This window comes from Octopus bimaculoides, chromosome 25, assembly GCF_046866305.1.
Source record: "Octopus bimaculoides isolate indiv1 chromosome 25, ASM4686630v1, whole genome shotgun sequence".
Classification (NCBI taxonomy): domain Eukaryota; kingdom Metazoa; phylum Mollusca; class Cephalopoda; order Octopoda; family Octopodidae; genus Octopus; species Octopus bimaculoides.
In genome coordinates this window covers 35,066,381-35,078,880 of record NC_142952.1, presented here as the reverse complement: position 1 = coordinate 35,078,880, position 12,500 = coordinate 35,066,381, and the positions used below count along the sequence as shown (strand labels likewise).

General features: G+C 37.7%; 1 protein-coding gene across 2 annotated transcripts in view; it reads left to right on the top strand.

Moving 5' to 3' along the window:
- LOC106867589 (periostin) overlaps positions 1-12,500 on the top strand; it is a 1,103,508-nt gene that overhangs the window by 778,035 nt on the left and 312,973 nt on the right. The gene's annotated exons all lie outside the window — the stretch shown is intronic.

Sequence of the window (12,500 nt, the reverse complement as noted above, 5' to 3'; positions counted from 1 at the left end):
AGCCAGAAGATACATCGCAAGTATGTCGGCTGACATTCAAACCGTTCTGCCAAGCCACTACCCTAGATTGCTAATCGTTTATTGACACCAAAATTACGAAAATGGTCTCGGTGAACAAGCGCTGAGACACGGGAGAGAAACCACTTTTATCTCTCTGCCAATTCACCACGTAAAAGCGTTAATTAAGATTTATTGAATGTAAGAACGAAGTGTTTTTATTTAGTTATAATTTATATTTTTCTCGTTTTCTGTATGAAATTTCCCTAACATTATTCGGACTCGCCGGTGTGTTCGATTCCTGATAACTTCAACCTTTTCTCACGAGATATGATTCGCCATTACTTTTGCCCCACTTTTGGACATTGGAAAAACATCAGATATCTTTTCGTATCGAATAGATACGACGCATTGGCCACTATATAAATACGTGCACAAACACACGTTCACCCAAAGATATTGGGCCTAGGAAAATGATAGGCCGCTGAAAGGACTCTAGCCGTTTTCTTATCCTGCTTAGCGGCCTGAAATATTTCTGAGGATGAAACTCGACTACTAACCTATGTATGTCTCACCCCTCACTCTACATATTCATATACACATACATACTAATATATTCATCTCTGCCTGGCCATATTATTTTTGCGAGGAAGAGTTTGACAGAAACTTCGAAGCAACTCTAAACCCTGTCTCTTAGAAGAAATATGATAGTCTATTAAACGCTTTTGAGTGAAACTTCGATTTGTGTGTTTGTTGCCAGTTATGGATAAAAACTACGCAAAAAAGCCCCGAATATTAATAAATGTATATATGTTTATAAATGTATATGTATATGCGAATGCATAACTATGCTTGTATGTACAGATATGTAAATAGATACACACACACGAATAAAATGAAAGACATTTGTAGACGATTCATAAAAAAAATCTAGTTTAACCTGGATGTAATGCGTGACTTGTGTCAAAGTCAAATATCAAAAGAAATTTAAATCTTATGCTATGCCGACAAAAACAAAAACACCAAAGCCAACATTATTATTATTATTATTATTATTATAGGCAAATGGCTTTCATTCATCCATATAACATTCTTTTTTGAAATATCTAAATCCAAAGTTGCTGATTTATTCATTATGAAGATTTACTACAGCCAAAATTTGGCAGCGGAATTTCAAAGACTTTTTAAATACATCGTCTTAAATTTGACATTTTTCTCTGTTTTTTTAATTATTTTTTCTTCTCTTTTTGTGTGTTTATTGCTTCTTTTCCTCAAGAGAAATTTGCTGCTTTTTTTTTTCTCTTATTTTCGTTTATGCTTTTCGAGTGGGTGTGAAGTGTTCTGTGGGGGATGGGATTATAATTGTGGTCCCCAGGATTTTAGGAATTGGTTTTTGTACATGGCATTTAATATTTTATTAATTTCAGAGTTTTTGATGGTCGACAGTAATACGTTGAAGTATGTTCTAATGTATGCTTGCAAGTCTTAATAAAGTGTGTGTGTGTGTGTGTGTGTATAAGTGAGGGTTTCTGTATGTATGCGTGTGTATGAGTGTATGTAAATGTGTGGGTAGTGAGAGTCTTTGTATACACGTGTGTGAGTTTTGTGTGTGTATGTATAATTGAATGTTTCTTTTCGTGTGTGTGTGTATGAGTGTGCCTTTGTATATGTTGTGTGTATGAGTGAATATCTCTGTGAATGCATAGTTTTCTGTGTCTATGTGTATGCGTGTGTATATTTGTATATGTGATGTATGAACGAGTGTTTGTGTATGTATATGTGGGAGAAAAGGAAGAGGTTTTCAATTAGATTAAATCATTGCAAAAACGAGCTTTAATCCCGTTATATATGCTTATATTTACCACAAATACGAAGGGGAAAAAAAACCTCTTCAATTCCCTCTTATTTTCGTTTTTGGTCCATTTATTAGAAAATTCACTCCTCGTCATATAACCAACAGTTAATTAATTTTCTAATATCCAATTATCTATCAATTGGTGATCAATCGAATTGGACTCGTCAATAACGGCAGCGATTGTGCTGCAATTCTTTGCTACATCTTGATGGAATTTCCAAACCAGGGAACGTAAAGTAATTCTAGTTTTGGTAGAAGGTCAGTAGTCTTGAGAAATAAAAAAAAACCAGCGAAGCAAGTCGATTACCTCGATCCTAGTACAGGAATGAGATTTTATTTAATCGATCCTGAAACGGTGAAAGGCAGAGATGACATCGGTGGTATTTGAACTCACAACGTTAATTACCGGAAGAAAAACCTACCAAGCACTATGATCGGCGCAATTTTAGAACCGAAAAGTAAAAAGGCAGAAATATATTCGTCACTAAATAGACTAAGGGCATTAGTCACAATCACAAGTACCAGTTGTGTACTGCGGTCGATCTAATCGACTGCCTCCACTCACCAAAAATTTCGGGCCTTGTGCTTAAAGTAGAAAAGAATATTTTTATAAAGTAAGGCGGCGAACTGGCAGAATCGTTAGCACACCGGGCGAAATGCTTAGCGGTATTCCGTCTGTCGCTACGTTCTGAGTTCAAATTCCGCCGAGGTCGACGTTGCCTTCCATCCTTTCGGGGTCGATAAATTAAGTACCAGTTGCGTACTGAGGTCGATCTAATCGACTCATCAAAATTTTCGGGCCTTGTGCCTAGTGTAGAAAAGATTAGTCTCCATCACTATTGCTATATATATTGCAGTTTCATCATATATCATAATTATTTTCATGCCGTAATAGAGTTCCAAAGTCATGAATTCTTCAGAATCATGAAATCCTAAATTGGAATCCTGTTTTTATCAATCTGGACTATTTTCATAACTGTACCCTTCAAACCGTAATTTGAGCGTTATTTAAACATTAAGGGCCCATTTTTTCTGTGGTGTACTCAACTACTTGAATAAACAGCATGTTTGGGTGAACAATTGAATGGTTATCGCAAAAACTAATGGCGATCAACTAACAGCGCAGAATATCAATAAATATATACGTGTACTTCGTCATGTTGATAATTTCGTCGTAAAATTAGGTCCCAGGTGGGCATTTTCAGCTGCTCATGAAGGAACATGAACTAGTCGTTTCATAAATATATGTACGTGCGTATATATATATATATATATATATATATATGAGAGAGGGCTTTACTTAAATATAACCTCGTCCAGTATCACACACAAGCGCACACATACACACACATACGCACATATATACATGTTCTGTCAAACTTGTATTCTCATTTAACACGCACGAGCGAGTTCTCACTCTCTGGAGAACTTCGGTGGCGAAAATCAATGTTTGTGTCACTAAATATCTCAGCCGTAACTGACAATGAGAATCTGCCAGTGAAATTGCCTGTTTTAGGGTTTCAATCGTCTCTCATCTCTTGGACAGGAAGTGTCCTGTCACACAGTGCCTTCGCACGTACACTAACGTGACTCACTCTCTGACCACGTTTGTGGTATTTTAATGTTCAGTGCTGTTGCCGTCATTCTTCGTTTTGTAACTTTGATGTCCTATACGTTGCAGCATCTCTACAAACACACATACTAACGCAGGGACACACACAGGTTCACACACACACAGATACATTTATGTAGCTGGTAACACCCTTTCATCATTTTAAGCTTCCGGAAATAAGCTTCAAACAGGGACAGTCTACACACGTCACAACAAAAGACACGGAATGCACCCATGTGTCATGTGAACAACCAAATTTTCTTTAGCAACACATCGTAGTTCGAACCCCATAGTAAGCATCTCGGTCAGCGGTTCGCATCGTGAGTCGTGTCCCGACAGAGTTCATTAAAATAATTAAATAATTACTTAACTACGCATAATTATCCTGTTACATGTGTATCTTTCGACTGAGCGCTAACACTAGGAAATTGAGTCTCTTAGGTCATAAAACCTCATTATTGGATAGATAAACTTTGAAAAAGAGGGTGTATGTATGTATATATATATATATATATATATATATATATACACATGCACACGACTGGCTTTTCAGTTTCCATCTACCAAATCCACTGACAAGTCTTCGGTAGGTCTGAGGCTATTGAAAAAAAAACTTGCCAAAAGTACGATATGGTGGGTCTGAACCTGGAACCACATGGCTGAAAAGCAAGCCCCTTACCGCACAGCCAAGGGGCTCTTCGAATGAAGACTTTGATCAAAATTCTGGGTTGTAGCCTAACTTTCCAGACATAAGAGCCAAGTCTCACTCAGCGAGCTCTTACGTCCAATCCTATGAAGATTATTGTTAATATTTCTCAACGCTTCAAATCCTGCGGTCTTCTTTTTAAGGAGATGACGGCCAAATTGGATAAGTTCTAAGGATTCTTTATATTTCAACGACATTATTTCATGAAAGCAATTATGAAATCTTGATGGTTATTGCGGAAATATTGTTATTGGATGTGTGTGTGTATGCGGCGTGTGCGAGTGTGTTTAAGAAAATTTCAAATTGTACATCAAATCTAGACGGTAATTCTTAACCCTATAACTTCTATTCATAAAAATTCCTGACGTTTTAAACACTAAAGGCTTATTGGTAGAAAATGACAACAATGAAAGCCTAAGTGAGCTGTGAGGCTTCTCGGCGATGGATGATTATTGCGTGCAAGTGATTACGACATCTGGCGGTTGGTGTAGACATAGCGAAATTTTGAATACAAAACACACACTCACACACAGACGCACACGCACACACACACACACACACACGTATATATATATGTATGTATACACACAAACACATTCGTATATACTGTATATGAAAGAGGTTAGTTAATAACTCGAAGCCAGTTGCAATTAAATGACACATGACGAGGTTAGTCGTGGATAATGATATTACAAATTATATTTAAAGTTATAATTCTATATGTTAGAGTAAATTAAAATATAAATGATTCGCTACAAATGTTCACATGTTTCACTATACATGCTCCTCAGACTTGATTCAGTTGATGAAGTTTATAGTTAAAAAGTATATAAGTTGACCTCTTGCTAAATTTGAACTCAAAGCACAGAGAGGAGGAAGAAACACAACAAAGAATTTTGTACAACTTTCTAACAATTCTGCCTAATTCATGGAATCTGTTTGTTAAATTCAAAAGAGTAGTGACAGATGAGAGAAATGTAGGAAGTTCTGAATGCTTGGAAAGGAGTGACTTCAACTAAAGACGCTCGAGGGGCCAGACAGGTGGTACGTGTTTAAAGGGGTAAGGGTTTTGACCAACAATCCTCTATCTACGCACACACAAACACACGTAACCACACTCACGCACACACACACATGAGTATGCGAGCACCAACTTCCACAGAGTCACACAATCAGAAATACACGCGCTATGTACATTAGCACACATTTACATACCTTACACACGCATGTGCGCGAGCATACACATGCCCCTGCCCCTAGGGAGAATCATTCAAGAGCTTCCGTACCCTTTCTGTACCACGTGACATAATAATGGATTTAACGTTGCTATAGCAATAATACTGTGCACACACACACACACACACGAGCACACACACACACATACACACACACACAGAATCAATAACTGCATACTCAGACACACGTACATGCACAGTTTCATGAATGCTCAGACACACAGACACACACTCTACATCAATGGAGGCTTAGCTAGACAAAACGACAGGGATGGTTGTAGCAGGAACAACATTGATCCTAGGCTGGTTCAAACAGGACTGAACTGGATTTAAAGAACCACAACAGCTATGGTGCAAACAAAAAAAGACCTTGCTCAAGGTGTCACGATGGAGGATTGAAACCGAGAGCTCTAGATTGGAAAAAACGAACTCCTTTGCTCATCTGCCATGTTTGATTTCTCTACCATACACGTACACCGATACAATTACAAACACATGTATATGTATGCATGTTCACACACACGTATACATGCGCGGTAAAAGGATATACATACCTTCATGCGGAGAACGGTTCAACATCTCTAGAATCTTTGCACGAGAAGACATACACACACTCGCACATATATACAAACGCACACACACTAAAGACTCGTACACATACACACACACTCGTTCGTTATCATCACCTCTTATCTGCACTGGATGACATGAGGAGGGGCTCAGTGACGTAACAGCCAACCTCAGACAAGATATGATGTAATTAAAATATATCCCGTTGGCAGCTATGACACGTTATGACATGAATGGTACAGAAGATAGACATTCGACGTACTTGTCCCTGTATATGTATGTATATATATATATATATATATATATATATATATATATACATACATCAATGTGCGCGTGTGTATGAATACATGTACGTGCTTACGTTTATACATAGATAAAAAGTGAGCTTTACATGAATATACACGTGTAATTACACACTCACACAACATATATATGTTGTATATGATTATATATATATGTGTGTGTGTGTGTGTGTGTGTATATGTATATATATGTGTATATGTGTGTATATATACATACATGTGTGTGTATATATTTATATATATTTATATATATGTGCGTGTTTCTACTGAATTTACAAATCCTTATTAGGGCTATTATTATTATTATTATTATTATTATTGTTGCTGTTGTTGTTATTAAGGCTGCGAGCTGACAGTATCGTTAGCACGCCGGGCGAAATGCTTAGCAATATTTCGTTCGTCCTTACTTTCTGAATTCAAATTCCGTAAAGACGGACGAAATGCCGCCAAGCATTTTGTCCGGCGTGCTAACGACTCTGCTCGCTCGCAGCCCTAAACAGCAGCAAAATGTTGGTCTGGAATTCTGATATAAGGCCTATAATTTCAGAATTAGAGGCTAAGTCGATTACATCGACCCAGTCTTCATCTGGTACTTATTTCATCGACCCCGAAAGGACGTAAGGGAAAGTTTACTTCATCGGAATTTGAACTCACAATGTAAAGACGGACGAAATGCCACTAAGCATTTTGTTCGGCATGCTGACGGTTCTGCCCGCTCCTCGCCCTAAGTAGCGGTAAAATTATAAAACACATATGTCCCAGTTTGAATTCGAACTCCTACATCTACACGCGTGCGTCTTGCACAGATTTTTCTAGAATTGCTCACGCATGCGCATAAACAGCAGGCACGGACCTGTACATGTGAAGCGAATTTCGTTTTATTCCGTTCATGTACCGCGGCAGAAATAACGAGCTGTCTTAGAATTGAACTTTCACTAATTTATACTCCGGTGGCAGTTATTAATACCCTTGATGTTGTTGTTCTTATTGTTGTACTTGTATATGTTTTTAATGATGGCGGCGCTGCTGAGGATGAAGAACGTTTTTTTTTTCTTTGCTTTCCTGGAATGGTCATCATTGCTGCTGCTGCTGCAGCTGCAGCTGGTCTTGTTACTGTCGTTCATTCTTATGGTGGTTGTTGTGGTTGTGATTGTTGTTATTGCTCCTGTTGTTGTTGTTGTTGTTGTTGATGCTGCTGTTACTGCTGCTGTTGCTTTCGTTTTGGTTTCTCTTTATGCGCCGCCATTAATCAATCTTCACCCCCGGCACATCATTTCTTGCGAAAGATATTTCTTCTCGCTCTTCTTCTTCTTCTTCTTCTTCTTCTTCTTCTTCTTCTTCTTCTTCTTCTTCTTCTTCTTCTTCTTCTTCTTCTTCTTCTTCCTCCACCTTCTTCCTTTCTCCCCGCATCCCTTGTCTCGCATCTCACAATTCAAACCAAATATTCAACGTTCCAACACCTCACAACATCACAAACACTGATTTATTCTCTCCTTCGTCGCTGCTCTCCATTCGCTCCTTTATCGCCCACCCTCCTTACTCACCCCTTACTCTCCCTTCAAACCTCCGACGATCTACAATAAGTAATGGCTCCGATGAAATCGTCTATAAACTAGAATGTCTTAGTTACTCTAGCATGGCCAGTGATTCTATGACTAAAGCTGGCAAAACTTTGAAGGAAAATATATTGCATCTATATATGTACTTCTGTACATCATGTGTATGTGTATTCCATATATATATATATATATATGTGTGTGTGTGTGTATGTGTGTGTGTGTGTGTATTATATATGCACACACATATGTGTATACTCACATGTATACACACGTGCGTAGGTACATACATATTTGTATTTATATGTACATATATATGTATGTGTATTTATTTACATAATAAACGCATGCATACATATAGATATAGATGCATGTATACGCTTAATGCTTTTGTGACCCCGTAATTGCAATGAAGCGGTGGTGTAAAGTACTCAAGGTTTCAGGTAGAGTGGATAACATTTACAGAAAATGTGAGTCTGCTACACAGTATCCTTTCTCAGTGATCCACCTTACCGTTCATCAAGCGGCTGGAAATCTATACTCAATACTACTACTACTACTACTACATCAGCGGACGAACACCATGAATCAATTTTCTCTAGAATTCCCTTTCCTGCATTGCTGTTGGTTATTCTTCAACTATCCAATGTCTTCAACTAGGTGGTCGATAGGTATCCTGGAAAGTCGACCCCCAGGACACTTTCCGTGTGTTCGTTCCCATTTCGGCATTTCACTCACAACTTCATCTTTACTACGAAAGCAGTGTCGAAATTTCTCTTTTCTTTCTATTCATTGGAAGATTACTATAAAGAACCCGATTTGTTGAATGGGACTTTGACGTTAAGTGCTGCTCTCAGAAATCTCGTGTACGTTCCATCAAGTCTTTGCATCCTGTGCTTTTGATAGGATGCATCTAGTGACGCCATCTAGTGATACCATCTTGTGATACCATATTGTTTGCTCAGAAGAAGTTAATCTTGACTTAAGTTGTTTCTTTAGATTTGATTTCGAAATGATGTTCATCTTTGAAAGAGCTGGCCATATTTTAACAATGCTAGTTTTAATGCACTTCTTACTTGTATGAACCCACGAGCGAGATAGAGGAGGTCATCAAATTTGTCCAAGTTGTATCTGTTCATTGTTATTAGAAGGCCTGGTTGTAAGGTGCGTAGTATAATATTCTTGAGCGACACAGTGGCCGAATTGTTTTGTTTGTTTTTGTGTCGGGTGAGAGTAGGAGGAACTGAGAGGAAACTCTAGGAGTAGGAGGGAGGAAAATCAGACGTGAGAAAGACGGGAGTAAAAAAGAAAAAAACGAAGGAAGGGCAAAAAAAGAACGGAGCAAAAATAGGAAGGTGGTTGCTTTTGAGGAACGACATATCAGCTGTAATGAAGAGAAAAGAAAGAGAAATAGCAAAGGAAGATAAATGAGTAGAAAGGGAAAAGCAGAGAAGTGAGAGGGAAGTAGAGAACTGAAGAAAATGCAGTTAAGGGCTGTTGGTGGGGACGGGGATAAGAAAGATGAAAAAATTGTGGTCAAAAAATTGAGGGAAAAAAAACTTGAAATAATAAAAATGGGAAATAATAATTAAAATCAATGAGGTAAATACAAAAGAAAAATATCTATAAACAAAAATGAAAAACTCATATTGTGTGTGTGTGTGTGTGTGTGTAGCGTTACACACTCCCTCGCATACACACACACACACACACACATAGCTCCATACACGCACACGTACTTGTTTACTCACACATACATATACACGCCGCCCGCACGCTCACAATCTTCAGGCTCACACACCTGCTTGCACACATATACACACGCACACATTATCTTCGCATACATATACATCCTAGCGTACACACACTTTAACCAGGCTACACTTATCCTCCTTTCCAACGACCACTTCTTTATTTCCACTCAATTCCACATGTGCAACCGTTAACCCAGGCACGTTTTATTTTTCTCTCATTTTTTTTCTCCTTGTCTTCATCTGTCTTTTCCCCTCATTCCTTTCTGTAGAAGAGCATAAGTTCGAAACGGCAAAGTCTCTTCCATTTCTGCTGAACGTTAACCTAATTCGCCTTGTTTGTTGTTTCTTCACCTGTCTGTCTTTTGGTTTTTGTGCAATTTTGAACCATAGATGTGTGTATATAGGCTCTTTCAATGAGCTATTGAGAATGAATGGTAAGGCCATTTGAAATAATTGAATGCGAAGAGTATTAACGTGAACAAGTCAAACGAATCTAAATGACTTTGAGTGGAACACAGACACATGTGTGTGTACAAGCATGTGTGTGTGTATACATTATATATGGTTTGTGCGAATGTGTATTATATATTTATGTACTTAATTTAAAATGTGTATTTTCTATTCATAGAAAAGGGGAACATGAAACGAACAAAAGTTTCACTATAAACGTCAAGTTTGAAAAATTTAATAGTTTATCGACAGTAACTTCGAATTTCGCCGGTCGTTCACCTCATCAAATTATCTGACGGGTTGACTGACCGATGAAACGCCGAAGTTAGTGTTACTAATATATTTATATCTATTTATATACACACACATAAATAAATGCGCATGTGTGTGTCTGCGTGCACATAACGTCATCCAGCAAGGAACATGTTCAACTGGTTAAGGTCAATCTTGTTAAAAGCAAATCTGTGGTATTGAGCAGAATATTCGCTGTAGCCCATCTTTTAAACCAAGACAATGTACATGATAATACTTCAAATCAGTTAAGATTAGAAGCTATGAGAGCTACTGCCTGGTACTACGTCAGGGCATTTATTATTATTATTATTACTATTATTATTATGCGCACAGTCATATATATGTGTGTACGGATGTGAATTGAATCGATGGCACTCAAAGAACTACGAGAGAAAGACTCAAAACCAGAGCAAATTCTGTCAGCGCCATTAATTTAATAAAGCTCTACATACTCTAATCTATGTATTGAGTAGTTTGCCTTGAATTGCTACAACGACACGCACAGAGATGCACCCACCCACACATTTGTGGATCGTTATTCATAAGCATAAGGCAGTTGTAGTTACACACCAGCACAGAAAACCCCTCTCTTTCTCCCTGTAGATAAAGTCATCAACAAGCCTCATGTTTTCTGCCATCTTACCCCCCCCCCCGACCCCGTTTATTGTTCGACCACTCCTTTCGTGATATTCCTATTTCTCATTTAATGGGGGTTTGTCTGTGCATGACCATATTCGCTAGAGGTCCGTTGTTATGGTGTCAGGTTACATAACCAACGATCTCCCCCGCACTCACACACACCATACCCGTATATATATATACACACACACACATGTATGTATGTATATCGGTGTATGTATGTACACCGATATATATACATATATACATATGTTTGTGTACGTATGCATATATAGATATACATATACGTGTCTATGTATATAATTATATATATAGACATACAATGTTTGTATACGTATATTATATATATATATATATATATATATATATATATATATATATATACATATATATATATATATATATATATATATATATATATATATAGAGAGAGAGAGAGAGAGAGAGAGAGAGAGAGAGAGAGAGAGAGAAATGTATATATTTATATTCATGCATGTACACATATATATGTATATATAAAAACATTTATATATATATATGTATATATATATATATGTATATATACATATATGTATGTATATATATATATATATATATATATATATATAGTTGTATGTGTTCCCACCCATTAATATCGTATGCTCTTCCATTATATTCGCACACACTGCGAAGGCCTACTTCCGTCACGACCGCCATGTTCAATCATTGGACGAAACCCTCTCCGATATATCAATCAACTGTTTATTCCCCTTTTCTTTTGCACCCGCCATGTTTATGCGCCGCCATACACGACATAAAGCAGCACTACGAGGCAACATGTTTATTTGCTTGTGTGCACGTGACCGGAACCTCTATAACCATTTACATGTCTATCTGCGCGTGCCTTCTCGCTCGTGTGCGTGTGTGTGTTTGGTGTTTGGAAGTGTGGCTGCTTTTATTGTTGAACCCCAGGACAACGTTGACAGAGATATAGATATAATCAAAGATATACATATGTATATATATTCATATTCAAAAGCCTTTCCCGCCGTGATCATCACGACTTTCTTTCATTAATACTCATTCTATTACTTTTATAACGCTGCGGGCTTTTAATTGAAGATGTGGCTGCTATATTTAGCAGGTTTTACGACCACATAGAAGTTCCTCATTCGTTTGTTTGTATGTCAGAATATGATGTTGTTGTGATTTAACCATAGGCTGGAACGACATATCAAGGAAGCGTTCCAGCAAGGGCCATCCTGTCTTTTTTTTACAAATATGTGGAAGTACATTTTATTTTTTCCCCATGTGCCCCTCCCTTTCCCAAGAAGATCAAAGCATGATTTCAGAAAGATTTAGTTGCTATGTCTAGTAGATAGGTTGGCCATGTAGAGATTCTCTTGTGGGTCACAATGTGTATGTGTGTCCCCATACAAGACACATTGTATGAGAGTGTGTGTATGTGAGTTTCTGTGTGTATATGGTCAGTGGTATGTATCAGTATATGTATGCATGTGAGAGAGAGAGAGAGAGAGAGAGAGAGAG